This window comes from Mauremys reevesii, linkage group 17 (genome assembly GCF_016161935.1).
Source record: "Mauremys reevesii isolate NIE-2019 linkage group 17, ASM1616193v1, whole genome shotgun sequence".
NCBI lineage: Eukaryota > Metazoa > Chordata > Testudines > Geoemydidae > Mauremys > Mauremys reevesii.
In genome coordinates, this window is record NC_052639.1 from 10755048 (window position 1) to 10779545 (window position 24498).

At 52.6% G+C, this 24498-nt stretch overlaps 6 non-coding genes and 1 pseudogene across 6 annotated transcripts; 3 read left to right on the top strand and 4 right to left on the bottom strand.

Annotated features, from left to right (window-relative positions):
• Positions 1–24498, top strand: part of LOC120384959 — a 106414-nt pseudogene that overhangs the window by 53886 nt on the left and 28030 nt on the right.
• On the bottom strand, positions 2610–2683 carry TRNAN-GUU. The gene has a single exon. It is a non-coding gene; the product is annotated as a tRNA-Asn (tRNA).
• TRNAN-GUU lies at positions 5091–5164 on the bottom strand. The gene has a single exon. It is a non-coding gene; the product is annotated as a tRNA-Asn (tRNA).
• On the bottom strand, positions 10862–10934 carry TRNAQ-CUG. Its single transcript has one exon. It is a non-coding gene; the product is annotated as a tRNA-Gln (tRNA).
• TRNAV-UAC lies at positions 14598–14691 on the top strand. Its single transcript has 2 exons — positions 14598–14635; positions 14656–14691. It is a non-coding gene; the product is annotated as a tRNA-Val (tRNA).
• Positions 16520–16599, bottom strand: TRNAS-AGA. The gene has a single exon. It is a non-coding gene; the product is annotated as a tRNA-Ser (tRNA).
• TRNAC-GCA lies at positions 18591–18662 on the top strand. The gene has a single exon. It is a non-coding gene; the product is annotated as a tRNA-Cys (tRNA).

Genomic DNA, 24498 nt, shown 5'->3' on the forward strand with positions numbered 1-24498 from the left:
AATTTGCTAGTGCTTTCTATGTAGCCTGTTGTAAAACTAGGCAAATATCTAGATGAGTTGATGTACCCACTGGAAGACCATTGGATACCCCTGTTTGAGAACCACAGCACTAAATCACCCTTACTTTTAGAACTGGTGCCACTTGACCCAAAGCATTGTGAACCATTTCAGTGCTAGTAGACAGTGGCAACACAGCTGCACTAGGTCTGTTGTTTCTCCTGCACAATTCCACGTGGAAAGAAGATATCTTCTGGTCTGACCCTATTTACTATTGTGAGCTGTATAGGCAACTTTCTCTGTGTTATGTGAGCAGAATCCACACACTATATACTACCTGTATGGCCCTGAGGATGCCACATCGGCCGCAGCTGCCGATTGGGCCACAAGTTGAGAATCACTAGTCTATAATTTTGCAAAGTCCATTGCCACAGGCTTTCCCCCCCCCCGTCTGCTGTGAGACAAGAGCACATGAAATTCATAGCAATATAAATATGAGTGAAACCCCCCAAATATATTTACATAAAAACTAGACAGTCTCATTTTAAAACAAAGAAAAACACAGGCCACGCAGGGAGTGGGGCAAGAGTCTCCAATGATTTATACCCTCTCCTACCCGCCATTCAGCATAAGAATTAACCTAAATGGATCATGACTATTTAAATAGAGCATCTTTCTCCTACAAAGCAGAATAAGACAAAAGGTTGAGGTTGTTCCCCTTCACATTTGGGGGGGACGGGGGAGGAGTAGAAGGATTTAGAGGCTCAATCCACTTCAGATTATGAAAGAAACCAAGCAGACTAATGATTTACTCAAAACCCATCCCAGCCAAAAGAAAACCAGACTATCTGCACCTAAGCGTTATGCAAGTTTCTAAATAAAGCTATTAGATCTAACCTTCCTCATAACTAGATTTCTGGTACACTGAAAAAACTCCTTCTTTTATTCAGTATACAAAGCCTAACCACTCAGTCTGTGCTCTCCCCTCTCGCTTTTCCAACTAGCAGTCTATACAGTAACTCCTCACCTAACCTTGTAGTCATGTTCCTGAAAAATGCGACTTTAAGCGAAACGATGTTAAGCAAATCCATTTTCCCCATAAGAATTAATGTAAATGAGGGGGTTAGGTTCCAGGGAAATATTTTTCACCAGACAAAAGATTGTTTATGTGTATACACACACACACACAGAGTATAAGTTTTAAACAAACAATTTAATACTGATACACATCCGAAGAAGTGGGTATTCACCCACGAAAGCTCATGCTGCAAAACATCTGTTAGTCTATAAGGTGCCACAGGATTCTTTGCTGCTTCTGCAGAACCAGACTAACACGGCTACCCCTCTGATACTTGACAGTGATGATGATTGTGAAACTTGGTTGAGGTAGAGGAGTCAGAGGGTGGGATATTTCCCTTACTGCTAAATGATGAACTAGCAATTGGCTGAGCCCTCAAGGGTTAACTCTCTCACTCTGCAAGGCAGCAGGAATGGAGGGAGATATGCGCATTTCCCTTAAGTACACTGCCTTGTTAATTAGATCAGCTTGCTGAAACCCCAGCTGCTGCAAGCTCTCTCCCTCCTGAGTCCTGCTCTATGGAAGATGGGGTAAGCGGGGTGCAGGAGCAGGAGGTAGGGGGACACCCTGACATTAGCCCCCCCTCTTCCTTCCCTCCCCCCGGCACAGCCTGCGCATCTGCCTGCCAGCACGAGAGCGTGTAAGGCACTAATCCGGATAGTGGTGGCTAGGTGGCAGGGGGAGGGTGTGAAGAAGCAGCAGAGTGGCGCAGCGGGAGCGTGCTGGGCCCATAACCCAGAAGTCGATGGATCGAAACCATCCTCTGCTACACGTGCACTTGTTTCTTTTCCCTCTGGGCCTTCAAGCGAGCCGGTGACCAGCAGAGCACCAAGAGCCTAGGCCATGAGGCAAGAGGTGGCTGAGGCGAAGCGGCCTGCCAGGGAGCTCCCCGGCACCTCTGGCTGCCTGGGCTGAAGGCAAGAGGCAGGCCTGGGCGTGGCGAGGGCCTCCTGTCCCGGAATGAGGCTGCAGTGCTTCCTGGTCCCCTTTTCCCACCCACGCCGGCAGGTGGCTGCTGCGGGAGAACACGAGGGAGGCTCTGGGGGCGCTAGGCAGCGCTGTGTGTGTGGCTGTCAGGGGAAAGAGCCGAGGCTCCGGACTCGACCTGCCATTGACTCGCGTGGCTCTGCGCGGCCGTCAGCCGGGGTGGGCCAGGCTGCGGACGTGACTCAGGCTTGGGCCGCATGGCCGTGCTTTCCTGACGAGGCATGAGGCAGGCCAAGAGCTTTGCACAGCGTACAGGGAAGTGGGAGGGAGGCGTCTTTGAGCCGGCGTGTCTCCTCCGCTTCTCCCTTGCCGCTTGGGCGGAGGCGGGAAGGGAGCGAAATGTTCCCGGCTGAAAGTTTTTGTGCTCGGCCTTGAGGATTAAGCCTGAGCCTCCGGCACGGCTGCTGGCAGATGGGTTTCTGAATGGCATCCAGCCCGCTCTTTGGACCACCAGCTGAAAGCACTGAGGCCAAGAGGCAGCAAAATGGAACCTCTGAGACTCCCCTACAGGCCTCAGGGAAGCAAGGAAGCAGCACAGGCTTAGCGTCATCCCTGGGTGGGCTCGAACCACCATCCTTTCGGTTAACAGCCGAACGTGCTTACCCATTGCGCCACAGAGACATGGACGGGCAAGGCTGTATTGAGCACAAAAGCCAGGCATCAGCTCAGGGTACGATCTAGCACATGCATGCAGTGGATAGACAAGCAACAGCAAGGAACTGGACTGGTATGGAGCGAAAGTTCTGTGGGAAAGAACCGAAAAGAGCACCGGGGCTGTGGTACAGCGCTCGCATACACTTTCTTTGGCCTGTTTTGCTGGAAGAGTTAGCAGAGCGAGATTGTTAGTCACAGGTCAGTGGGTGGGTTTGTGCAAATACTAGACTCTTGGACGGGAGGAGGGGGGGCACACGATTTCTGTAGCACATGCACCACCTCTGCAACTAACGTTTGCTACTTCACTCCCTAACAACACACCTTTTACCTCAGGACTAAACTACACCGTGAAAGAGATCTAAGGACATAAGCTTAGGGTGAGCAACTGCAGCACTCACAACAATTTGATAAGATTCAAAGCTGCCTCTGCCTCTGCCTCTCCACACCAGGAACAGCAGAAAGGACATCAGTAGCACCTGCAAGAGACCAACAAACATCCATTTCTACCTTCCTCCATACGCTGCCCTTAGGAACCCCTACCCCTTAATGGTGAGTACCTTTCTGGCGAGGGTGACGCTCTCAGGCCTCAAATGCCAGGTACAGTTACTCTGTCCTTGATCCAAAATCAACAGGAAAATACACTGGATTATTCCTGCCCCAATAACAAAGAGACTGGGGATCCCGCAGCAGCTGAAATGACCGTTTGGACAAGCACTCCCATCATGCAATCCAGGGTGGGTGTTACCATGCAAATGACATCAGCCCCAAAAGGCCTTGACGACAGATCACCAACAGATGGCAGGGTAGACTTCATACTGACCCTGCTTCAACTAGATTGTGGCAAAGATTCCCAAACACCGAACGTTAAAACTCACCTAACGCGGGTCAATCCATCCTCATCGTCGTAGCCGCTCATTATACTCCACACCCGAACGTAGCCCTCATATGGACAACATACCCTCCTAACTCAGTGTCTGTACGTTAAACTTTTACCCCCAGTCAGGGCTATTGCAGATTATGTATTCTTTACGCCACCCCATTTTAAACCGAACTTTGTACCCCTTGGGTAAGCTGTACGTTGTTCCCTGAGCACCAGAAACTTCTACGCCGAAACTCTGTACCGTACACTTTTTTTTTCTTTGAACCTCATCTTAATAAAATGCTGATTTTTGTTTGAGATCCCGGCTCCTCTTTGCAAGGCGTGTGCGTTCGCTCCGCGTTTTAGTCTGCTAATACGGCGGGGGGCGATTGAGCCAGAGGTGCTTGCCTGCGGCAGACACGGATCAAGGCTGAACCTCGTCCCCCACAAGCGTAACTGAAAATAGTTTAAGAAGTGCTCCCGTCTCCAGCACTCAGCTGCCCAGCTCCCAATGGGGTCCAAACCCCAACTAGATCCTTTTTACCCTGTAGAAGCTAGCTGTAAAATCCTGTGACCAGGGCAGCTGCCTAGCAGCCTGCGCATCTGCCTGCCAGAGCGAGAGTGTGTAAGGCACTAATCCGGATACTGGCGGCTAGGTGGCAGGGGGAGGGTGTGAAGAAGCAGCAGAGTGGCGCAGCGGGAGCGTGCTGGGCCCATAATCCAGAGGTCGATGGATCGAAACTGTCCTCTGCTACACATGCGCTTGTTTCTTTTCCCTCTGGGCCTTCAAGCGAGCCGGTGACCAGCAGAGCACCAAGAGCCTAGGCCATGAGGCAAGAGGTGGCTGAGGCGAAGCGGCGGCCTGCCAGGCAGCTCCCCGGCACCTCTGGCTGCCTGGGCTGAAGGCAAGAGGCAGGCCTGGGCGTGGCGATGGCCTCCTGTCCCGGAATGAGGCTGCAGTGCTTCCTGGTCCCCTTTTCCCACCACCCCGGCAGGCGGCTGCTGCGGGAGAACACGAGGGAGGCTCTGGGGGCGCTAGGCAGCGCTGTGTGTGTGGCTGTCAGGGGAAAGAGCCGAGGCTCCGGACTCGACCTGCCATTGACTCGCGTGGCTCTGCGCGGCCGTCAGCCGGGGCGGGCCGGGCTGCGGACGTGACTCAGGCTTGGGCCGCATGGCCGCGCTTTCCTGACGAGGCGTGAGGCAGGCCAAGAGCTTTGCACAGCGTACAGAGAAGTGGGAGGGAGGCGTCTTTGAGCCGGCGTGTCTCCTCCGCTTCTCCCTTGCCGCTTGGGCGGAGGCGGGAAGGGAGCAAAATGTTCCCGGCTGAACGTTTTTGTGCTCGGCTTTGAGGATTAAGCCTGAGCCTCCGGCACGGCTGCTGGCAGATGGGTTTCTGAATGGCATCCAGCCTGCTCTTTGGACCACCGGCTGAAAGCACTGAGGCAGCAAAATGGGACCTTTGAGGCTCCCCCCCACAGGCCTCAGGGAAGCAAGGAAGCAGCACAGGCTTAGCGTCATCCCTGGGTGGGCTCGAACCACCATCCTTTCGGTTAACAGCCGAATGTGCTGACCCATTGTGCCACAGAGACATGGACGGGCAAGGCTGTATTGAGCACAAAAGCTGGGAATCAGCTCAGGGCATGCAGTATAGCACATGCATGCAGTGGTTAGCCAAGCAACAGCAAGGAACTGGACTGCTATGGAGGGAAAGTTCTGTGGGAAGGAACCGAAAAGAGCACCGGGGCTGTGGTACAGCGCTCGCATACACTTTCTTTGGCCTGTTTTGCTGGAAGAGTTAGCAGAGCAAGATTGTTAGTCACAGGTCAGTGGGTGGGTTTATGCAAATACTGGACTCTTGAACGGGAGCAGGGGCAGGGGCGGGCACAAGATTTCTGTGGCACATGTACCACCTCTGCAACTAACATTTGCTACCTTACTCCCTAACAACACGCCTTTTACCTCTCAGGACCAAAATACACCGTGAAAAAGATCTAACGGCATAAGCTTAGGATGAGCAACTGCAGCACTCACAACAATTTGAAGAGATTCAAAACTACCTCTGCCTCTGTCTTTCCACACCAGGGACAGCAGAAAGGACATCAGTAGCACCTGCAAGAGACCAACAAACATCCATTTCTACCTTCCTCCACATGCTGCCGTTAGGAACCCATACCCCTAAATGGTGAGTACCTTTCTGGCGAGGGTGACGCTCTCAGGCCTCAAATGCCAGGTACAGTTACTCTGTCCTTGATCCAAAATCAACAGGAAAATACACTGGATTATTCCTGCCCCAATAACAAAGAGACTGGGGATCCCGCAGCAGCTGAAATGACCGTTTGGACAAGCACTCCCATCATGCAATCTGGGGTGGGTGTAACCATGCAAATGACATCAGCCCCAAAAGGCCTTGATGACAGATCACCAACAGATGGCAGGGCAGACTTCATACTGACCCTGCTTCAACTAGATTGTGGCAAAGATTCCAAAGCACCGAACGTTAAAACTCACCTAACGCGGGTCAATCCATCCTCATCGTCGTAACCGCTCGTTATACTCCACACCCGAACGTAGCCCTCATATGGACAACATACCCTCCTAACTCAGTGTCTGTACGTTAACCTTTTACCCCCCAGTCAGGGCTATTGCAGATTATGTATTCCTTATGCCACCCCATTTTAAACTGAACTTTGCACCCCTTGGATACGCTGTACGTTGTTCCCTGAGCACCAGAAACTTCTACGCCGAAACTCTGTACCGTACACTTTTTTTTTCTTTGAACCTCATCTTAATAAAATGTTGACTTTTGTTCGAGATCCCGGCTCCTCTTCCTTTGCAAGGCGTGTGCATTCGCTCCGCGTTTTAGTCTGCTAATACGGCGGGGGGCGATTGAGCCAGAGGTGCTTGCCTGCTGCAGACACGGATCCAAGGCTGACCCCCGTCCCCCACAAGTGTAACTGAAAACAGTTTAAGAAGTGCTCCCGTCTCCAGCACTCAGCTACCCAGCTCCCAATGGGATCCAAACCCCAACTAGATCCTTTTTACCCTGTAGAAGCTAGCTGTAAAATCCTGTGACCAGGGCAGCTGCCTAGCAGCCTGCGCATCTGCCTGCCAGAGCGAGGGCATGTAAGGCACTAATCCGGATAGTGGCGGCTAGGTGGCAGGGGGAGAGTGTGAAGAAGTAGCAGAGTGGAGCAGCAGGAGTGTGCTGGACCCATAACCAAGAGGTCAATGGATCGAAGCCATCCTCTGCTACGCGTGCGCTTGTTTCTTTTCCCTCTGGGCCTTCAAGCGAGCCGGTGACCAGCAGAGCACCAAGAGCCTAGGCCATGAGGCAAGAGGTGGCTGAGGCGAAGCGGCGGCCTGCCAGGCAGCTCCCCGGCACCTCTGGCTGCCTGGGCTGAAGGCAAGAGGCAGGCCTGGGCGTGGCGAGGGCCTCCTGTCCTGGCCTGAGGCTGCAGTGCTTCCTGGTCCCCTTTTCCCACCACCCCGGCAGGCGGCTGCTGCGGGAGAACACGAGGGAGGCTCTGGGGGCGCTAGGCAGCGCTGTGTGTGTGGCTGTCAGGGGAAAGAGCCGAGGCTCCGGACTCGACCTGCCATTGACTCGCGTGGCTCTGCGCGGCCGTCAGCCGGGGCGGGGCGGGCTGCGGACGTGACTCAGACTTGGGCCGCATGGCCGCGCTTTCCTGACGAGGCGTGAGGCAGGCCAAGAGCTTTGCACAGCGTACAGGGAAGTGGGAGGGAGGTGTCTTTGCGCCGGCGTGTCTCCTTCGCTGTATTGAGCACAAAAGCCGGGAATCAGCTCAGGGTAGGGTTATACCATGTGTGTGCAGCGGTTAGACAAGCAACAGCAAGGAACTGGACTGGTATGGAGCGAAAGTTCTGTGGGAAGGAACCGAAAAGAGCAACGGGGCTGTGGTACAGCGCTCGCATACACTTTCTTTGGTCCGTTTTGCTGGAAGAGTTAACAGTGAGAGACTGCTAGTCACAGGTCAGTGGGTGGGTTTGTGCAAAGTAGGTGTCTACAGGGAACTGGTGTCTTTGAACAGAAGGAAGGAGAGGAACCAGCGAGAGGAGGGAGGCTGAAAGACTTCTCTCTGAACAGCATTCTGTGTTAATGGTTCTTGCTTTGAAATCCTCAATTGGAGTCATTTCAGGGAAGTGATCCTCACTTAGTTACCTAATTTTCAAAGTCATGTGAATGGTGTTTGGTGCGTGTCTGGGAGCTCGTCATGGCGAGGTAGAAAGCAGTGGGGGCAGAGAGGCTGTGTAACAACCAAGGGTGTCAGCCTTGTTTTTCGGTTCTTTAGAGCCCAGATCCAAGGGTATATTACTTTTGTTCACTGAATTTTTGGGTAGTAAGTCATCTGTTGGACTTTGATTTATTGTCTTTTGTCTGCAGGTAGTAAATCAATCACTGAATGTGCTCCTGTTGATTCTGCAACTTTACCAGGGTGGGAGTGGAGTGGAGTGGAGTGGATGGGGGAGCCCCACCTGTCAATCCTGTGCTGTGAGGACAGGAGGTAAGTCACAATAAGATATATCAACTTCAGCTACACTATTCTTGTAGCTGAAGTTTTGTGTTTTACATTGACCCTGTTCCCCCACCCTTCACCCAGTGTAAACCAGGCCAAAGTGTAAGTAGTCTCTTAGCCTATCCATGCTGTGATCAAGTGTCTTGGGGTCTATCTACACTATGAAATTAGGTCAAATTTATAGAAGTGTTTTTTTTAGGAATTGTTTTTATACAGTCGATTGTGTGTGTCCTAACACAAAGGGCTCTAAGTGCATTAAGTCACTGGACTGCATCCACAGTACCAAGGGAGCGTCGACTTCTGGAGCGTTGCAATTTGGGTAGCTGTGGGTAGCTATCCCACAATCTCCGCTGTCCATTGGGATTCTGGGTTGAGATCCCAATGCCTGATGGGGCAAAAACAGTGTCGCGGGTGATTCTGGGTACATGTCATCAGACCCTCCTCGCCCTCCCTCCCTCCGTGAAAGCAACAGCAGACAATCATTTCGCACCTTTTTTCCTGGGTTACCTGAGCAGACGCCATACCACGGCAAGCATGGAGCCCGCTCAGCTCACCGTCACACCGTACGTCTCCTGGGTTCTGGCAGACATGGGACTGCATTGCTACACAGCAGCAGCTCATTGTCTTTTGGCAGCAGAAGGTGCATTATGATTGGTAGCCATTGTCATTGTACTCCTAGGTGCTCTTTTAGCTGATCTCAGTGAGATCAGTTGGGGTGCCTGGGCAGACAAGGAGTGACTCAGCCAGCTCATTCCCATCTTCTGCCAAGCAACCAGGAGAGGACGATGGCTAGCAGTTGTACTGCCCCGTTTGCTACCAGCCTAAGATGTAAAAGCTAGATGGATCAAAACAAGAAATTGACCTGATTTGTTTTGTGAAATCAACGGCCTGCTAAACCCACGGTTTTGAGTTCAATCCTTGAGGGGGCCATTCTGTGTGACAGTTGTTTGTGTTTCTTCTTGATGCAAAGCCACCCCTTTTGTTGATTTTAATTCCCTGTAAGCCATGCCGTCAGTCGCCCCTCCCTCCATCAGAGCAATGGCAGACAATTGTTTCACACCTTTTCTCAGCGCAGAACCAGAAGCTGCAAAAGCAAAACCAGGCAAGGAGGCGACAGCAGTGCGGTGACAAGAGTGATGAGGACATAGACATGGTCATAGACTTCTCACAAAGTATGGGCTGGGCAATGTGCTCCGGCAATGTGCACATCATGGGGATGAGCTCTGCATGGTCACCTGTGCTGATCAGCAGACTACGCTGGCCAAACAGGAAACGAAATTAAGAAGTTTGCAGGCCTTTTCCTGTCTATCTGGCCAGTGCATCTGAGTTGAGAGTGCTGTCCAGAGTGGTCACAATGGAGCACTCTGGGATAGCTCTGGAGGCTAATACCTTCAAATTGTGTACACCACTACCCTAAATTCGACCAGGCGAGGCTGAGTTCAGTGCTAATCCCCTCGTTGGAGGTGGAGTAAAGAAATCGATTTAAAGAGCCCTTTAATTTGAAAAAAAGGGCTTTGTCGTGTGGATGGGTCCAGGGTTAAATCGAGGTAACGCTGCTGAATTCAACCTAAAGTCATAGTGTAGACCAGGCCTCCGAGGGATTTTATAGCTACTGGCTGGCTGGGTGTCCAAAAAAGGGAGCAACCCTCCCCCCCGCTTCCATTGATCACACTTGGTAACTACTAACCAGAAGCACAGAATCATAGATTGATTTGCTGGGTCTCCTGCAGGCTTCCTAACAGCACAGCAGGGCTGCTCTTGGTTCTGCACAATGTTGTTTCGTTTAGCAGTGACTGTGAAGGCACTTCCAGCTATTTGGCCGTGGGAACTCTGGTATTAAGTGGACACCCTGTGTATGGCTGTATTGCTTGTAGATTTATATATTCTGTATTGATGTTACCAAATGGAGTATTTTGTAGCTGTCTGCTATAATTTGTTTAACTTGTATGAAATATGAATATGCTCCCTCAGACTTAACCACCTGCCTTTCACACACTCCCTGCCCCTCGCTCTCTGGGGTGGGAACAAGCCACCAGCATGTGTCCCCATTGGATTTTTTTTTATTTAATTACTTCTCATTGTTAAATTATTTATGAGTGTTTTTTAAATTTCATTGCAGTGCGTTTTCTTCCTGCCACTGTCACCTGGCAGCTCAGGGATGTGAGATTCTCCTCCATTGCGTTTCTGCCTATGGAAAAAGAAGAGAGATCACACCTCAGTACTTTTGGAAATAAAAGCAACCTGGAAACAAACCAGCTGTCTCCTCAGTGTGCAGTTTGTGTCTCTTTTGCTGCAGTTGATGTGTGTGCAGCATGTGTGGTGCACAGGGGCACTGTGTGCTCACATGGGAATTCACCACCCTTGGTGCAGGATTTGACTTGTTCCTGGAGTGAATGTAGCACTGTGGAGTGTCAGGCACAGGCTGCATGACCCCTTCCATTTATCCTTGGCGCAGATACAGCCCAGGCAGCGCTACTGCAACCTCCCATCCTGCTGCCCTCCACCATCATCTGCACAGCCCACCTGTCAGGGCAGGAGGGGAATGTTGCTCCATGGATCCTGCTTCTCAGATGGGGCTGCCCTGGGATGGGGGTGTGTGGTTGCATCCATTAGGTCACCAGACTGAGCCTTCTAATATCCTTGGTGATTGTTCCCAAGATCCAGGACTTTGTGCTCAAACAAAGAAACATCTCCCAGCTTCCTGGTTGAAAATAAGGCCCTTTCCTTGCAATATAGAGGAAAGAAGTAGATCTTCACCCCAGATGGGACTTGAACCCACAATCTCTGGCTTCAGAAGCCAATGCCTTATCCATTAGGCCACTGGAGCCCTGATGTACAGCTCTTGAAGAGATGGAAATTTCCTCTCATAAATGCACATTCCTCGCATTTGCTTCAACACTAAATAGCCCCTTTATGTGCCTTAGAGAAATGTCTGCACCCCCTGGCAGCGAGGCACCTGGGCAGGTGGCTGACAGAGCTGAGCACCACCTTTCTGCCAGCCATCTTTAGAGAAGAACCCCACCCTGGAGTCACCCCTCCCTCCTTCAGCACCTCCACGGCTGTGGCTCTGAGTGGCAGTAGGATGATTAGGGGGTGAATCCGGGGCTGGAAGGGGGGTAAGGTCGGCCTGTAAGGAGTAACCAGGTGGGGCAGACCCAGGGGGAGGCTGTGGGCTGCTGGTCGGTTGTTGGGATCCGAGCTCTAGATCAAAGCTGCACAGTGACCTGACACCCAGGGTTATAAGGCCGACACAGTGACCCCCTTACTGGCCTCTGTGACCCCCAAACCCTTGTTACTAAGGGCATTGAGGAGTCTCTGTCACTTAAAGCTTCTGGGAGGTCCCCAGCAGGCTGCAGGCATCAGCCGCCTCCTGCCTCACAGGTTAGACTCTTGGCACCGTGCCAGCCGCCCCCTCGCTTGCAGGCCCAGTGTAAGAAGCAGGAGGCCTGGTGCTGGCAGAATAGGGTTTTGATTGATCCACCTCTGTGTGCTGGGCACAGGACACTTCCACTGTGTCCCTCTGCTGGCTTTTCTTCAGCAGCGCCTAGCGGCCCTGGCTCCAGGCTAGTGCCTGGTGAGCTCTGGCACTGGCAGGAAGCGCTGCAGGGTGCTGGGCAGCGGCCCTGGCAAACCAGCTGCTGGTAGGTGTCTCTGTGGTATCATGGGTCAGTGAGTGCAGCTGTTAATGGAAAGGAGGGGGGGATTATGCTCCCCCAGGGCTGCCACTGAAGGCTCCTTGTGGGCTCCTCAAGGTCTGCTGGGAGCCGTGATGTTCCCCTTTTGCCACGTTGAAGGCTCCCTCCTGGACACAGTGGATTCACCTGCTGCCTACAAGAGTGTCGGGGCCGCGCTGCAAAAGCGCATCTCCCAGCAGCCGTGCCAGAGCCTCAGGTTTAATCCTCAAGGCCGAGCACAAAACCTTCAGCCGGGAACATTTCGCTCCCTTCCCGCCTCCGCCCAAGCGGCAAGGGAGAAGCGGAGGAGACAGGCCGGCTCAGACGCCTCCCTCCCACTTCCCTGTACGCTGTGCAAAGCTCTTGGCCTGCCTCATGCCTCGTCAGGAAAGCGCGGCCATGCGGCCCAAGCCTGAGTCACGTCCGCGGCCTGGCCCGCCCCGGCTGACAGCGCGCAGAGCCACGCGAGTCAATGGCAGGTCGAGTCGGGAGCCTCGGCTCTTTCCCCTGACAGCCAAACACACAGCGCTGCCTAGCGCCCCGAGAGCCTCCCTCGTGTTCTCCCGCAGCAGCCGCCTGCCGGGGTGGTGGGAAAAGGGGACCAGGAAGCACTGCAGCCTCAGGCCAGGACAGGAGGCCCTCGCCACACCCAGGCCTGCCTCTTGCCTTCAGCCCAGGCAGCCAGAGGTGCCGGGGAGCTCCCTGGCAGGCCGCCGCCTCAACCAGGAAATAAGGAAAAGGCGATGAATGACTAAGTCAGGAAATAACAAGGAAATGAAGAGGTTTGTCGAATGGGTTTCTGCCCGATTTACCATCTTCTCAGCTACCGCTCAAAGTTAAAGACCTAAAGTCGACCTATCGGCATAAGTACAGATGGTTAGATGGGAATTAAAAGGAGCTGCTGTCACAAGTGTTAGGTGCCTGCAAGCAGCATGCAGAGCGTTTAAAACCACCGCAGTTAGAGGCTCAGATGAAACGTTTGCCCTAAATCAGAAACGACAATAGGAGGACCAGCAGAACGCCACTCTAGGTAAACGTCAGAGTAATGGAGGCTGTTAGAGGCAAAAAGTCATTCCTTAAAATTTGGAAATCAGATCCTAGTGAGGATAATAGGAAGGTGCACAAACTCTGGCCTGTTAAGTGTCAAAGTGTAACAAGTCAGGCCAAGAAAGAATCTGAGAAGCAACATGCTAAAGACACAAAAGCTAACCATAAATCCGGTCAATGCGAGTCCTGGTCTGTCCCCGCAGAAAGGTGAACCCCCTCTCTGGCTGGAGTGAGCTCCTCTAAGCCGACCTCACTACAGACCTGCGCCAGGTAGTGCTCATTGTAAAAATGTTTCCTCTGAAGGTTGGGAAAACGGGACCAGCGGTGCTCAGGCCGGCTGACACAATTAAAATCCCCCCCAACAACAAACATCATGCAGTCCTGAGGAAGGGAGCCTTTGATCTTCCCTCTCATGCCTTAACTGGGGACCATACACACTAATATAGCAGTAACCAGTGCCACAGAGCACAAAGCCACCAGCAATGCCCTCCCTGGTCTAAGCTCCACCACCTTCTGTACTCGCACCGTGAATGTGAAGAACAAGACTCCAGCCCCATCATTCTTCCCTGTCCAGGAGGCCTTTCCTCCAATCAACCTCTGCCTATTGAGCTACCCTAGAGTTGTTAATGTGCATTTCCTGAACACCCACCATGGCCAAGTCCAGCTGCTCCAAGGCACTGAACAGCAAGCACCTCCTCCTGGGCCCCCAAATCCCTGCCACCTTCCACACGGCCACTTTCACAGATGCCCCTTCCAGGGCACTGCCCTTGCTCAACTGCGCAGAGGAGTTTTCATCCCCAATGCCTGCCTGCCACTGCCCAGCATCCCTCTGGCACCATTCCTGAGGGCCACCACGTTCGGAAAGACAGCTCTCATCTCTCAGGGGCCCATGACAATACAGTATTGCAACTTTTTTAATGGAAAGGGCCCCCAGAATTGCTTTGCCCTAGGCCAGCCCTGCTCACCTTGGGTGCAGGCACCGCTGTGCTTCCAGAGAACAAGCTGCCAGAGGCTGGGGTTAAGCCAGGGACCTTTAGATCTTCAGTCTAACACTCTCCCAACTGAGCTACTTTGGCAGCTGCTTAAAAGTATTTTGGCCCGTTGCTTCTCTGCTCGGGATGTTTTTGCAGCAGTTGAAAAGCAGGTAGGAAAGCAGGGCCAGCCCCCGAGTGGGGCCTCTGACCGTTCCCACTCAAGGGGCTCCTTTTGGCAGGGGGGCAGGAGATATTTCCACAAGAGGCTCCTACGCTGCCTCATCCCCCAAGACCCCTCCTCCCGCTCACTGCTCTCCGTCCCCTCCCCACCCTCACTCGCCCTTATGGTCATTAGAAAGTGGCAAGGCAGAGCCCTCCCATTTTTAAAAGCCCTGGGGTGTTGTTCCCCCCTGTTCAGGCACCCCTGGGGCCCTGCACTTCACACAGCTCTCCCTGATTTCAGCTGTTAGTGAGGGAGCCTCACTGCTAGCGCAGACTGGGCAGTTTCTTGCAGGAGAGACCCTGTCCCAAAGCAGGACTAATGCTTAGAGCTGGTTATCAGTGATTTCAGATCTGTTGGGCTGCAGCAAGACTCTCCATTGAGTCTTAACCAGCTCTGTTATTACCCAGGGAAGAACAAAAGGGTGAAATGGGGCCTGGGACCCTTAAGAAGAATCCACCCCACCAAGTACAACACTTGTCGCTACCTGCTCCCAGCCCCACTGAGAATGTTTTGGGGGTCACGCCTTGGCTTTATCAGCCTAGGGGGGTTTCAGAAAATACTATCCAACAGGTGCTCCAGTGGTACAATTGGTTAGTGCACAGTACTTACAGGGCAGTGCTGAGAGAAGCTATGCTGAGGTTGTGAGTTCAAATCTCACCTGGAGCCCTGGTTTTCATTAACCACATGGCATCACCCCCTCATTTGGCCCTGTGGAATGTAGAATTCCAGCCCAGGGACACTAAGGAGGGGAGGAGTGGGAAATGCCCCCTTCAATTATTACCTCCTCTCCAGAGGGCAGGTGAGAATCTACAATCCTTTCTCCTCCCTCAGCCATGTGCCAGGATCCCTCAAGCAGAGCCTGGAGTCCTGCCCCTGGCGTCTGTACTATTGACAAAGACTAAGTGACAAAGACAAAACACTCAAATCCCGCCTGGTGCGGGGAGCCAGGTTTGCTCTTCAAATTCTGTCGTTGGTACATTTCCAGGCCTGGGAATGTCCCACAACAGCATTTAATGGGAAGCTGCCTGCAGAACAGTTACACTGCACAGAGCTCCTGTGGAGGAGGGGTGGGAATTAGTCACATTTTGAGGATAGTTTGGGAAATGAGCCTTTGCTGACAAGGTTTGTCTCTGTTCATATTTCACCTTCAGGTGTTATGTTGAGGGATCTTTAGTATATTTTTGGGAAGTTAATAACTATCACCTCAACTTTATTTACTCAACTTAAAAATTGGTGTCACTTGATTTTGCATCTCCTGTGAAAATACAACTGACACGTGTGGCTTTCTACCGCGGGTCATGATGTTCTAATTGGGGACCCCACTCCCGACTTCTGGCCGGGGGGGGGCGTTGCTTTTTGACAGCTGCCTCATTGCCAGGCACACCGGGCTGTTAGCTGCACCCACGGTCCTTGCCAGGGGCTCCTGCTGAACCCTGGGCAGCTGCACTGCAGTGCTGGGGTGACTGCAGGTGGAGAAGCTGCTGTGGAGCAATGTAGAGCAGGTGCAGGAAGGAGACGGGGTCACTATTCATATTCTGAACTGCACAATTTTCCAAATTTGGGAATAGATTAATCGATTCATAGACTTAAGGTCAGAAGGGACCATTATGATCATCTAGTCTGACCTCCTGCGCAACGCAGGCCACAGAATCTCACCCACCCACTCCTGTAACAAACCCTAACCTATGTCTGAGTTATCGAAGTCCTCAAATCGTGGTTTAAGAACTTCAACGTGCAGGAATCCTCCAGCAAGTGACCCGAGCCCCATGCTGCAGAGAAAGGCCAATGTCCGATAACAATTCTAAGGGAAGGTGAATGCAGAGCTATGACATTGGAGATGCCCAGACCTCCAATGGGGGCAGCATGGAAATTAATAATGGGAAGATCACTTGCAAAATTAGTCATCACTGACAAGATTTGTCTCTGTTCTATTTCACGCTGTGGTGTTAGTTAGAGGAATCAGGACAGATTTTTACTATATTAATTAAACACTTAATTTTATTTAACCAAGACAAAACTTAGTGTCAATTATTTTTCTCTGTCCTAGCAAGAATGAATTGAATTTTGTGACTTTCTGGAAAGTGCAGCGAGATTAAATGTGGAATTCAGTCTGTGTGTTTGTGAGCTGATGTTTTCCTCTCACAGGTCAGTGCCTGCATTGAAATACCAAAAGGGATCTAAGGGCTGGTGTACGCTGGGCACTTCACTGGCAGAGCGGCGTCTCTCAGGGTATGAAACCCCCTGTCCACCCATATAGTTACAGTGACCTAAGCCCTGGTTAGATAGTGCTAAAGAAAAGGAAGAATTGTTCTGTCAATGCAGCTATTACAGGGATGGGAAAACCTCTCTACTGACTGTCTACTCCAGAGTGCTATAGCAGGTGCCACAGCAGCATTTTAAGTGTAGACAGAGTGAAACTAGATTTAGCTCCAGTTTGCACTGTGAATGCTCAGGCACTAAAACTAGAGTAATCATAACAACAGTGCAGTGCTTGCGTAGTTGGCAGGATTTGAACCTGCGGGGCAACCCCAATGGATTTCTAATCCATCGCCTTAACCACTCGGCCACAACTACTTGATGTATAATTGTTTTACTACACGATAATTCAGTTCTCACTGACTTGTCTCTTCAAATTGTTTGCTCAGACCAGCTTCCCCAGCACATTCATGGCTGTGCATCAGTGTAAGTGTGTCCTTGGGTGAACAGCGAGAATTCCTGCCCATTTCCCTTCCGGCTGGAGCAGGATGAGAGTGTGTTTGTGTTAATGACATTGCTGTAGATTGTTGTTCATTCCCCACTCTGACAATTCAGACAGTCCCTTTCCTAGTCAAATCTCCAGCACATCATTCCAATATCAGGTGGCAGGATTTCTCTGGGGCACTGAAATTTTTCAAGGGGCTGGTGCATGAACTGAGCCTTGCATTCCACCCTTGATGTTTCATGGACTAACAACAGCAGCAGAAAGAAAGAGCCGAGCCAATATCTCCCTGGCAGGGATGCAGGTGCCACGTCCCCTCTGTCTGACCATTGCCACTGCAGGAGAGAAGGGTTCACTGGAATCGAATGCCCTGGCTCAGACCAGAGACACAGGGAGGTTTTGCTGTTCATGGATCTGTGCAAAGAAAATTGTGTCTCTGTGTGAAATGGAGGCAGGAAATGAAACACCCAATGCCCTAAGAAATGTGGGTGAAGGACTCGGGCTGAGCAATGATTTAACAGGGGTGTGGTTCAATTTATTGGCCTGATTAAAACTATGGCGAAAAGCCCCCTGTACCAGGGGCTGCGGGACAGGACAGGCAGTTCTGCGCAGAGTGTTCAGAGCTGCCCCGTATCTGCCCTTTCTCTGCCCCGCCCCTGCTCCCAGAATGCACCAGGCCCTGGACTGAACTCTTCCCCTGCCGGCCGAGCTGGTTTCGTTTGCTGTGATCCTGTTGGCTTGGCAGGGGAGGAAGTGACAGTCCCACCCCAGAGCCAATGCCCCCCTGTCACCCAGCCCCCTGACCCCCAGCAGGGCAGGTCAGCCAGGAGCTGGGCCCTGCCAGGCACTCAGGGGCATCTCCCCTGCAGCTGGGGGCTCTCCCCAGCGTGGTCTGTGGGAGCTCGCGCACTAACGGGGCAGCGGCAGCAGCCGCGTGGTGGGTTGGGCTGGTGACCCGGGTCCATCTCCTGGGGTCGGCTGGGTTCATGCTCAGGCAACTGGCCCCAGCCACCGGCCGAGCCCCACGGCCACGCTGCTGCTGTTACCGAACTAGCCCCTCACGCCCCCATTCCCTCACTGAAGCCAGGAGAAGGTTTGCAGGGAGGAGGTGGGGGGGTTTGACCCCAATATCCCGGAGCTGATTCTCCCCACAAAGGGGTGTGTGCATGTGGTGGGTGCCGTGTGCAACGCCCTGTGCCCATGAGGAGGGGACCAGAGCTCTGCCGGCAGGAAGATTTATCCTGCAGGAGCCCTGCCTCCCTCCCCCAGGGGTTCCCCTGGAGCAGAGAAGCTTTGAATCCTCGCCAGAGACTAGAGACGCCCGAGCAGCACGAGCTGCCTGGCAGAGGTTCTGGATCAGGGCCTCACGGGCACATTGGGTTCATTCCCTCAGGGCTGCCCTGCCCAGTGCCAGGGCTGCTCTCCTCCCCAGCACAGAGGGCTGCAGGCTCTTTGCCAAGCTGGGTCCCAGCTCAAGGCAGATTTGACACTAGCAGGGGGCCCAGGTATGTGCTGGTGCCGCTCAGGGAGGGAATCTGGGCCAAAGACTGATTAGAAATTGGGTAACACTAAAGTGGGACTAGAAAGACCCTTGATGGGACGTGGCGGGTAGGTAGCCCCCATTGTGTACCGTGCCCTCGCCGAGAAGTCTCTGGGAGAGTGGGTTCTTCCTGATGGGCCACCAGCACGTCTCGTTGGTCCTGATGTCGGCTGCTCCTTTGTTGATACTGACAAGCTAGTTGTGGGCGTTTCCCACTCACCCCAAAGCTCCAGGATGCACAGACAGCAATACTGGTGTGGAAGAAATGAACTCCACTCTCAGGTTTCAAGATCCTTGAGATCACTGACTTGCCAATGTAATTGTCAGGGGGGTATAGCTCAGTGGTAGAGCGTTTGACTGCAGCTTCAAGGGGCTTTGGTTCAAATCCAAATGCCCCCTTAAAAGCCTGGTCCTTCAACAAAAAATAATTGCATTTCCATTATGTTCAGGAGCTCCACTGACTAGGGATAAACAGAAACACTCAACATTTTCCTGTGCAAATGCATAAAAATCTAGCAAACATGTTCCCCAGCTGAAATCAGTTCCAATCCTCTAAGGGTCTAGTTTATGTTTTCATCAATGAAAAAAAGGCACGTGAAGACACATTTGCAGGTCCTTGTCCTCCACGGGCTACAATGTGCAGAAGAACAAGAACCAAATCCACTTGGGAGGCATGGACTAGTCTGTATTACATTTGGTAAGTAAGTTGCCATTGGGACTGAAAACTCTACTGGAGGTGGACAGGAGCCTGTTGCAAAAATAAAATAACCAAGATTTACCAAACTCCCTGTTACACATTCAATCCTCTCTTTTTTCTATTCTATTAAACTGGGAGCAAGTTACCAGTGACCCAGGGCTGGGGCGGAAGGAGGGTGCAGGTGGGGGGAGGAGCCGAGGGCTGGGGCAGCAGGGTGTGTGTGGGTGGGGGAGCACTGGTAGGGGGGAAGGGGAGAGTCAAGAGCTGGGGCCGGAGAGGGTGTGTGGGGGAGCGCCCTGGGCTGGGGCAGCAGGGGGGGGCGAGGGGTGGGAGGCCCAGAGCTAGGGAGGCAGGGGGTGCAGGTGTGGGGAGGGGAGAACCCAGGGCTCGGGCAGCAGGGCGATGGGAGGGCAGACAACATTTTTTTTGCTTGGGGAGGCAAAAAACTTAGTGCCAACCCTGCCTCCACATACCATAAGGTAGGTAGGAGCGGATCATTATTATCCCTACTGGAAAGAGGGAGAAGCAAAGGCTGAGAAAGGAGAATTGACTTGTCTTAGGTCACACAGGCAGGCAGTGGCAGAGTTGGGAATAGGACCCAAGAGCCCTGATTTTCAAACTAACCATCAGATCTTGAATTTCACACATTGAATGACCTGAATAAAGTGTTCTCAGATGAGCTCCAGACCAACAACAGTGCACAGTAATTATTCAGCAAGTATTTGAGGAGAACTGCAATGTTAGAGAGAATCATGAACTGCTCAGAGACCATTAATGCAGAGAAGCAGCAAAATTCATCAAACATATGACTGGTTCTGACTTATTTCCTTGGTCTTAAAAGAGAACAACAAGGACCTGAGTCTCCTCCCTGTCAATAACCCCCTGCTCAGCCAATCAGGGTAGAGACTGAGGACGGGAAGCTGAGGGTTCTCACCAGAGAGCCCAAAGGATGGCCCAGATCACCAGTGGGGATCACTGCCCGAGCACTATTTCAGCCCCACATTTTTGAGTGGATCTCCCACAGTGGGAGCTGCCGAGCACTCCCCTGCAACACACACACACACCCCGCTCTTGGTGTTGGGAGGGAAACAGGTGAAAGGACAAAAGAAGCAAGAGAAGAGAAAGGAGGAAGGGATGGAGGAAAAGGTGAAACACAAAGGATAAACCCTAATGTCTCCAGTAATTCTAGGGGACAAAATCCCAGGTGCGGAATAAAATTCTGCCTCCTTAAACTCGTGTTTTCCATGCTTAGACTTCGTTACCAGATGGATCAGACTGAACAGGTTTCAAACCTTGAGGAGGCTCTTACCTTCTAAACAGGGATGGCTGATCTCTAGTAAAATCAGGAAAAGGGAAGGAGAAAACTCAAAAGAGGTTCCTCCTGGTGCTCATATATGTGAATCCAAATACTCTCTCAGTCCTCAAAGAGAGACCTCGAGAAGGAGACTTGCTGAAGCAAAGCCACAGGGTCTCTGAGGTTTCCCAGGCCCCTCGCCCTGTCCTGCCTGTCTGATGTCAGCATCTCTCTGTGAGGTCACCACCTCCCCACCACCTTTGATCAATAGTCTGAGGTCCTGCAAAAGGCTTTGTGATGTCACTGCCACACCCCTCCCTTGCTGTGCTAATGTCCTGCCCCTGCCCAGGCACTTTGGATGTTTGAGCTACTCCCTGTGGATCACCCCACTCAGGGAACATTCATTCTAGGAAGCAAGCCGGCTAGACAGTAAAACATCAGATGCTGCTCCCAATGCTACACTCAGTTTTTCAGAAATTAGTCGACTTTATGGCCAGAAGAGACCATTAGAGCATCTAATCTGACCCCTGCATATCACAGGCCTCCTGTATGACACAAGAGCTACTTTTGGGGCAAGCACATTCCAGAAAGACATCTAGTCTTCATGAAATGACATCAGGAGATGGCAAATCCACCACTTTCCTTGGTAGCTTGCTCCTGTGGTGAATCATCTTCGCTGTTGAATATTTGTGCCTTAGTTGTAATATGAATTTGTCTCTTTTCACCGTCCAGCCACTGGGTTTTTTTATGCCTTTCTCTGCTACATTAAAGAGCCCTTTAATAGCCAATCTTTTCTCTCCATTAAGGCCCTTCAACACTTCAATGAAGTCACCTTTCAATCTTCTTTTGATAAGCTAAACAGGATGAGCTCTTTCAATAGCTCACTAGAAGGCATTTTTCTCCAGCCCTCAGAACATTTGGTGGCTCTTTGTTGCCCCAGCTCAATTTCACAACATCTTTTCAAATGAGGACACCAAAACTGGAGGCTATTCCAGTATCAGTCTCACTGATGCCGTGTCACCTCCTGTAACGTTATCGACATAATCTGTAACTGTATAGATCACCGTTGTGACCACTGTTCTATATTTGCAGCCAATATTATAGAAAGGTTGTCGTGTAAGGGGTCTATGGAGAGGTTCTGATTGGCTGATTATAATTATGCTATCTCTAGATGTGTATCATTCTTGTAGTTGACATTATGAATATTGGCTTTATGCGGTCCATATTTCAAACTTGTGCTCTGCTTCAGGGAACACCCCAGCCAGACAAGTTGGTGTCAGTTCTGCCTATCCTGCTTGATGGCCCATTAAGGACCATCAGCTATACAATCGACCCATTGGGAGAAGGCAGATATCCTTGTCACTCAGCAAGGTATGCAGGGACCTGCCTATGGACAGAACTCTAAGGTTTTCTATGCCACATGCTGGATAGAGTGTCCTTGGGACAAAGAAAGCAAAGACCACATGGCAAGAGACTATAAAAGGCTGATGCCTCATCTCCATCTTGTCTTCAGTCCTGCTTCATACCCCTGGAGGGACTTTGCTACAAACTGAAGCTCTGTACAAAGGATTGAATGGCCTAGCCCAGCTGTGGATGGACTCCAGAAACTTGAATTGAACCTGCAGTTTATTCCATCACTGCTACAAGCCTGAATCAAGAACTTTGCCATTACTGTATGTGAATGGTTAAAATCCATGTGCAGTTTATATAACAACCTCGTCTATGGATTGTGCCAGCTCTTTTCCAGACCCAAAGTCCAGAGTATGGTCAAGGGACCAGAGGCCTAGCAAATAGTGATCAGCTAAGAGAAAGCTGGGTAAACAGAAAGCCTTGCTTGCTAAGATAGGCCTGGTCAGAAAATTGCCAGGTGTTGGAGCTAAGAACTAAATGATTGTGTCTTATTCAGAGTTGCAGATTGAACAAAGAATCCCTGTTCCTATTGTGTTAGTCTCTTCTGTAGGGAGACGTTCTTCCCACTGATCCAGCCTTAAGTTTAGGAAAAGTTGGCATGTTAGTATAAGATATGGCATCCTTCCACCTCCCTTCCAAGGGACCAATGCCTGCCTTAAGACACACAGAAAACAATCTTTATTGCCATATACTTTCACTGTTTCTTTGCTTTAACCCCTAGGAATGTACCTGTTGGACAATCAAAGGAGTTGCTCCATTCCTATGAACCCCAAATCTGTGGAGGTTTGAGCTACTCCCTGTGGATCACCCACTCAGGAACATTCGTTCTAGGAAGCAAGCTGGATAGACCAGAAAACATCAGATGCTGCTCCCAATGCTACACTCAGTTTTCAGAAATTAGTCGACTTTATGGCCACAAAAGACCATTAGAGCATCTAATCTGACCCCTACATAGCACAGGTCTCCTGTATGACACAATAGCTGGTGAGGAAGGGGGTGGAGGAGGTGGCGGGTGGGCAGTGGTGGGGGGCAGGTGCGCCGGCGGCGGGGTAGAGGGCCTGAGGAGACGAGCGGGCAGGCAGTGGCTGGGGAGCAGGTGAGCTGGCGGCTGGCCCCAGCTACCTCGCTCCGCCTCCCCTGAATGCCCGTCCCACTTTCCCCCTCCCCCTGCTTCCCGCAAATCAGCTGTTTGCAGGAAGCCTTGCGGGAAGAGAAGCGGTTTGGTGGCTTCATGCTCAGGTCCAGCAAGGTGGAGACAGAGACAAGGTGAGCTGGGGTGGGCGGGCCGCCCGCACCGCAGCAGGTAACCCGGGCGCACAGGGGAACCGCTCACACCAGCTCACCCACCTCCCCTCTGCCTCCCTGGGCCTGAGCCACCATTTGCTTCTCGGCCCTCCCAGGCTTCCCACATGAACCATCAGGGCAGGGGTTCCAGGGGCAGTCAGGGGACAGGGAGAAGGGGTGGTTAGATGGGGCAAGGGTCCCAGGAGCCATCAGGAATGAGAGAAGGGGTTGGATGGGGTGACTGGGGGCAGTCAGGGGACAGGGAAGGGTGGATGGGGTAGGGGTCCTGGGGGTGTCAAGTAATGCGGGGTTGGATGGGGCAGAAGTCCCAGGGGCGGGGGTGGGCCATGACCCGGTGTGGGGTGAGGAGGAACCGGTTATTAAGATTTTGGCAGCTCATCACTGCCCGGAGTGGGAGGCTGAGGAGGAGAGCGGAAGGGCAGTGGCAGGGGTGAATATGCGAGCCGGGGATGAGGAGCTGAGGTGAGCGGGGAGCAGGTGAGCCGGGAGTGGGGATCTGAGGAGGCGAGCAGGAGGGCATTGGTGGGGGTCAGGTGAGCTGGCGGTGGGAGAGAGCTGAGGCGGCGGGCGGGCAGGCAGGTGAGCCGTGGGGGGCTGAGGAGGCGAGCAGGCAGGCAGTGGGGGGGGTCAGGTGAGCTGCGGGGTGGGGCTGAGGCGGCGGGCGGGCAGGCAGGTGAGCCGTGGGGGCTGAGGAGACGAGCAGGCAGGCAGTGGGGTCAGGTGAGCTGGCGGTGGGGAGTTGAGCTGAGGCGGCGGGCGGGCAGGCAGGTGAGCCGTGGGGGCTGAGGAGGCGAGCAGGCAGGCAGTGGGGTCAGGTGAGCTGGCGGTGGGGAGTTGAGCTGAGGCGTCGGGCGGGCAGGCAGGTGAGCCGTGGGGGCTGAGGAGGCGAGCAGGCAGGCAGTGGGGTCAGGTGAGCTGCGGGGTGGGGCTGAGGCGGCGGGCGGGCAGGCAGTGGGGTCAGGTGAGCTGCGGGGGTGGGGCTGAGGCGGCGGGGCGGGCAGGCAGGCAGGTGAGCTGTGGGGGCTGAGAGGCGAGCAGGAAGGCAGTGGTGGCGGGGTGAGCCGGTGGCAGTGGAGGCTGAGGCTGAGGAGGTGAGTGGGGGGTGGGGGGGCTGAGAAGGCGAGTGGTGAGTCAGTGGCTGACTTTCTACACCTTCCTCTGTCCCACCTCATTCATTCAACAGGGCAACTGATTACAACGTGGGGGGAAGATCTTATTCTACTTCTAGCAAAAGGACATTTTTCTTTTACCTTAATTACACTCCCTTAGGGGCCTGCTATAACATATTACCACGGTGCAATACCCCTGTTTTGGCAGGGAAGTGCTGGGGAAGGAGGGTTTGTTTCCATGGGGCGGGGGTTGTTTTGGGAGGGCTGCGTGGCATTTGGGGGGTATTTCAGCAGCACGGGGGGGGGGTTAGTGGGACCGGGGGGGTTTCAACCCTCAGCTGTTTTCTTTGGAGCAATATTGCCTCGCGCTTTATGAGTTGTGCAGGCCTGGACTAAACCAGAGACTCTGGACTCAGCATT